Source organism: Citrus sinensis, chromosome 6 (assembly GCF_022201045.2).
Source record: "Citrus sinensis cultivar Valencia sweet orange chromosome 6, DVS_A1.0, whole genome shotgun sequence".
Classification (NCBI taxonomy): Eukaryota; Viridiplantae; Streptophyta; class Magnoliopsida; order Sapindales; family Rutaceae; genus Citrus; species Citrus sinensis.
This window is the reverse complement of record NC_068561.1, coordinates 8,614,009-8,620,622: the sequence shown is the minus strand read 5'-3', so window position 1 is coordinate 8,620,622 and position 6,614 is coordinate 8,614,009.

The following is a 6,614-nucleotide window of genomic DNA, read 5'->3' as shown; positions in this document are numbered from 1 at the left end:
AATGCATGTCGAGGCCATGATCAATGGAAAGAGAGTTCAAGCTTTAATTGACATGGGAGTGTCCCACAACTTCATCAAGGTGGATGAGGCCAAGTAGCTTAGTTTCAAAGTTGAGAAAACTGATGGTCAGCTCAAGATAGTGAATTTGAAGGCCAAACCACTTAACGAGGTAGCGCGGGAAGTGGAGCTATACCTAGGCCCTTGGCGAGGTAAGGCATACTTCTCTGATACCAATCGAAAAGTTGTACGTGGCATTGTTACACCAGATCTATAACAGAACAAAGTCTGTTCTTAGGACCAATAGTCTGCAAGTTCTGGTTTCCAGCCGATATACACTTATTCGTCAAATACCAAAAACCAAAAATCATATTTGAAAATAGTTTTTCACGATACCACCCAAAAACACGGCACTCTTGGCCTTTAAACAGGGTGAACGTTGTGAGAAAATAATTTTATTTTTTTAAAAAAAATCAGTTTTTAAGGATAAAACAGGACCTTTCTAATGCACAGGATCCTTAGGCTTAAGGTAAGTGCGGAGCATACTCAATTTAGAAAATTAGAGGTGAGCGTATCATTATTAACTCAAATAATTTCTTCGATTCCTAGAAGAGAGAAAGGGTTTTAGGGAAACATGATGTGAAGAAAACTTAATCTTATTCCTGATTAACTCCTGCCTTACAAAAGGATAGAGAGATCATTTTATAGAGATCTCGAGGAGGGAGAGATAAGGTGGGGCCCTTATCTTTTACAAAAGCAAAATGATTAAAGCACACCACGCCAAAACCAAAAAGGAAAAGCATAAAAAGTAAAAGACAAGCTTTAGACAAGACATGACCCTTGTCTAATTATTAAAGCAAACTTTAAAAAAACAAAAGCGAAAGATTCCTATGCGTGTCTGCAATCATGGAGTGGATGGGTAGTGTGAGGGGGACATATTGCCAGTTTCTTTCTCATATTGGCATTTGGCATGACGGATTTGTCTGTGATCAAGATAAGCTTCAGCTTGCAGATAGGCCTCTTCATTAGCATTAGTCATCTCTTTTGGAGCTGATGGAGTAGGAGGGTCTGGGTCTGTGACAGTGTAATGGAAATTTTTAGTATGGAAAAGAGACTGAAAATCTTCCCATGGATCATGAGTGTCTTGGAATAAGACGTTAGTGTAATCAGGACGTTGTTCCATGACAATGATTCCTTGAGGACTTGAACTGGAACCTGGAGTACATGTTTGTGTTTTGGGGACAATTTCCAAAATGTGTGATGGTCCAACAGAGGTGTGGTGGATGCTTGTGGCAGATGGCTGAACATTGTTGAGTTTCATTAGGTATGACTTGAGAACAGAGGTGACATATGGATCATGGATGAGGGTATAAGGATGGGGATAAGTTTTCCATTCATAGGCCATATCTTGTGTCCAGAAGTCTTTTATTTCTGGGTGCTGGAAGTAAGGTCTATGAACGATGAAGGCTGCAGTGAACATGTCTGCTTCTTGTTCTGGCATCTTGTCTAATCCGTGAAAAGTACACAGATTTTTGAGTTGGTGTCGCTACCATGTGAGTGGAGAATACCATTCAAGGAGAGTCCACAGAAGGTCTGGAGAGAATTCAAGAGTGGTGAGATGGCGGAGGACTGGTTGGTGGTATGATAAACGTAGAGAGAATTTCCTGCTCATGGCATCAACTTCCTCCAACGACGCTTCTCTTTCTTCTATCATTACTCCAGTTTCCTTTTCTTCCACCCTCTCCTTACCCAAATCTTGCTCCAAAGACACTGCTAGTAAGATAGAAAATTTAGTTGAATATTCCTATATCCCTGAATCTGCTCAAATCAATGAATCTTCTTTTCCTCTTCTTAGTCCTTATCACCTCTATAAACGTCCGCACTCCTTTACTCGCAGTATCCGAACCCTTATTTCCACCAAAAGACCACATCTAAAAGAATATATCCAGTCATCCAGATTGGATCAGTGTTCCCTTCAGGCTACCACAACTGAACAATATGTCACTTTGGAAATTCCCCCAGAATTGATTTCTAATTGGCAAAGAGAAGGTTATACTCATCTCCATATCGGAGGAGTCAGACTAATCTTAACCTTACATGGAAGGAAAGGATTACCACTCACTGCACGAATTGCTATGCTGGATACTAGGTTCACACATTACCAAGATGCTATTATTGGTACTATCTTAACCACTCTTCATGCTGGAAGTGTTTTACTCACTTTTTATCCCAATTTCAACCTTTCTCTTCAAGACACTAATCTCTCTACTGCCTTGAAAGTCCAAGTGAAAATTCAAGGTGCAGAACAAATCTCTTCTATAAAAATTGCAACTCTTCACCATCAATTGGTCTATAGGCTCCAGAACCATGCCTTAGATACACCTGAGCACCACTCTGACGCCCTCATGGTGTTAGCAGAATCTGATCAGATACCAACCATCATTCAAATTCCAAGATAAATCCCTAGACATGAACTCATAAAACTCATGCCCTTGGAATGGATTTCAAATTATAAGAAGTTCCACACTAATACTCCTCCTATCCAAACAACAGAAAGTATGTTTGAACGAAGATCTGATGGAACTGTCCGAATGACTTTTCGACCTCCACCAACAGCACTAGAGGAGCCTCCACGGCTCTCATTCACTTATTCAACCATGGTTATAGTTGTTCAGACCGCTCAAGAAAAGCTGCCAATTACAGGATTCAATTCAGAAGGATATCTTGTCTACCCTGCCAAACTTAATGGCCACTTTCTTTGGGATTCCCCCGGATCAGGAAATTGTGACCCAGATTGTCCCTGTTGGGATGATTGGGAAGAAGATGATGTTGAACCACAGCGGAGAAGAAAACCAAAAAAGAAGATACCTAAAACTCCGTGCTCATACAACCAAACTAAACCACCTCATAATCCTCCACCACCACGATCTCCATTACGTATCTACCAAAAAGAACTTAGATGGATTGCAAAAAATTACAAAACTGAAGTTCTTCCACATATCCAGAATTCCAAACCACCCATACAGCCTATGGCTTGTATGATGTTTTCATCCACCTCCTAAGATTATTCCGCCAATTTCCCTACTCTAGAAACCTAGACCGATCCACAACGAAAGGTCATAACCAAACCCTTTATTTCTTCAGCCATAACTCCCACAGGTCACTTAGAAGACCCTAAACCTTTTGAGGCTGTTCTCAACTGGCAAACCCAAAATGCCAGAGCTCAAAATGAAACTTTGGTTGATATCTATATGAAGGTTAATCATATCAGTTTACGAACTGATCATATTCAGTCTAAGATGGATTCGATCACTTCTCAGATGTAGCAAATTTATCAAAATCTTCAATCCAGAATCTCTCAACTAGATTCAGAATTAAGAACCATGCTAAGTCATAGATATTATGGCCCAGAATTTGATCAAAAAGAAAAGGAAATCCGAAAATTGAAAGCAGAACTTGAACAGATTGAGTCAGAAAGGCAAAGGCCAACATTATTTACCACCTCTCCACCATTACCTACCCTCAGCCCAGCCTTCCATCCATTTGCACCTGTGCTTTCTCCCATAAAACCACAAGACCCATACTTCTAGTATTAGAGCCATACCAGTCCTTGAAACTTTTTTGTTTTCAAAAACCTCTTATTTTCCTGATCAAAATGGTATGATTTAAGTCTTTTTCTCTTTTGATCTTTAGTCTTCAGGCGCAGAGAGAGAACTTCTCATTCATGGCTTCCACTCCATCTTCCACTCCTGTTACTCTTTCTTCTACTCTTTCTTTGCCCAGATCTTGCACTTCTCATACCACTAATAAGATCGAAAACCTTGTCGAATATTCCTACATCCCTGAATCCGCTCAAATCAGTGAGTCATCATACCCTCTCATTAGCCCTTATCAGTTGTACAAACGCCCCAGTTCCTTTACTCGTAGTATCCGTACTCTCATCTCTACTAGAAGGCCTCACCCCAAAGAATATATCCAGTCTTCCTGCCTGGATCAATGTGCTCTTCAAGCAACCTCGGCTGAGCAATATGTTACTCTCGAACTCCCCTCAGAATTGCTTTCCAATTGGAAACGCGAAGGTTATACTCATCTTCATCTTGGAGGCATCAGACTGATTCTTACCCTTCATGGAAGAAAAGGATTACCAGTTACAGCTCGCCTTGCCATGCTTGATACTCGGTTTAAACAATACCAAGATGCTGTTATTGGCACTGTCCTCACAACTCTTCATGCAGGCAGTGTTTTACTCACCTTTTATCCAAACTTTAACCTCTCTCTCCAAGACCCCAATTTGCCCACAACCTTAAAAGTCCAAGTTCAGATCCAAGGTGCTGAACAAATTTCTTCTGCCAAAATTGCCACCCTACACCACCAATTGGTCTATAGGCTTCAAAATCATGCCTTAGATCTCCCCACTCCAGAACACCATTCTGATACCCTCATGGTGTTAGCTGAATCTGACCAGATCCCAACAATAATCCAGATCCCGAGACAAATTCTCCGTCATGAACTTATCAAACTTATGCCTCTTAAATGGATCTCCAACTATGAACAGTTCCATAACAATACAGCTCCAATTAAGACATCTGAAAGCATGTTTGAAAGACGCTAAGATGGAACAATCCGAATGACTTTTAAACCTCCTCCAAGTGCTCCACAAGAGCCTCCTCGGCTCTCCTTTACCTATTCTTCGATGATCACAGCTGTTCAGACAGCCCAGGAAGACCTGCCCAGTACAGGGTTCAATTCTGAAGGTTACCCAGTTTATCCAGCAAAGCAAAATGGCCATTTCCTATGGGATGCCCCTGGCTCCGGCATGTGTGACCCAAATTGTCCTTGCTGGGATAATTGGGAAGAGGATAATGATTATGCCACCACAAGAAAAAAGAAACCCAAAAAGAAAAAATCTCCAGTCTCCTGTCACCACTGTGACCCCAAACCACCACAAGATCCTCCACCTCTATCAGCTCCATTCCCCATTTACAAAAAGGAACTCAAATGGATTGCAAAGCATTGCAAATCTGAGACTCCATCACCAATCCCACTTCCAACACCACCACTGACTTGTATGATGTTTTCATCTACTTCTTCAGATTATTCTTCTTCTTTTCCTCCTTTAGACACTCACACAGATTCCCAACGAAATGTCATGTCCAAACCCTTTATCACTTCCGCTATAACCTCCACTGGTCACCTTGAACCACCCAAACCTTTTGAATCAGTCCTCAACTGGCAAACCCAAAATGCCAAAGCACAAAATGGTACTTTGTTAAATATCAATTCAAAAGTTGAGAAAATGAATTTACGAACTGAACAACTTGAGACAAAAGTTGACTCAATCGCAGCACAGATGCAGCAGATCCACCACAATCTCCAGTCTAGAATTACTCAACTCGATTTTGAGTTACGAACTATGCTTGCCCAGCGCTACTATGGCCCAGAATTTGACAAAAAAGAAAGGGAAATCAGACGCTTAAAAGCTGAGCTTGATCAGATTGAATCTGAAAAACAAAGACCTATTCTTTTTACCACATCCCCTCCTATCCTTTCTATAGGTCCAACATATCATCCATTTGCCTCTATGCTTTCCCCCATCAAACAGTATGATCCTTCCAAGTTATTTTGCATGACTCATACTCTTTTCAGAGACAATCCTTTACCACCACCACCTAAACCTAAACCACAACCGCGACCCGTCACAATTCGTCAATCATTCATTTATATCCCGGGAAATCAATCCCCTGGTTATACGCCGGCATCACCACCCGCACCTCCACCACCAATTGTCTCCCAACCACCTTCTCAATCCAAGGATAAAGAACCTATGCACCAATTTAGTGCCCACACAGTCGATCATTCACCTACTTCAGATGATCAAACTTCTAATTTAAATCTAGCCGTTTCCGATAGCCACACTGAGTCTGACACAGATTCCTCAGAATCCACTAGTGACTTTGAAAAGTCTTATGCTGATATCACTCGAATCTTGATGGCCCAACCTGATCCACCTCCTCAAGGCCAAACTTCTCATACAGAACCATATGTTGATATTCCCTTCGAAGTTGAAGAAGAAATGCCTGAATCTTCTGCCACAAACCAACCCCCTCTAGCTCAAGCCCCGACCGGTTCTACAAGTCAAAAATCGTCGAATGGTCCATGGTTCACATTTGATGATCTTCCATCTCATAAATGGCGTGACCGACTTAATGAAATGTCCGTCTGGATTGACCTCCAAATGCTACGGCCAGGAGCCACAACTCAATCAGTCCTTAGAGAATTTGTTACTCGTTTTACGGGTGCTCTAAGAGATTGGTTTGATTCTTTAGGGCGCTACCGCCAATCACAGTTTGTTGATCTACCAGAAGTCTCAAGTGCTCTTGCGGTTCTCCATGATCAATTCCTTGGAGACCCCTCTGTAGTTTTTGAAGCTGCACACCGAGACTATCTCAACATGAAATGCTGTTCCCTCAATGCTAAGGATCTTGATTTCCATTACAAACGAATGTCCCTGCTGTTCTATAAGCTTAATGGATTCAATGAGCCAACATTAAAGCATGTCTTTCTGGCCTCCCTACCAGAAGAACTCCAACCAGACATACAGCGGCAACTCACCGCAT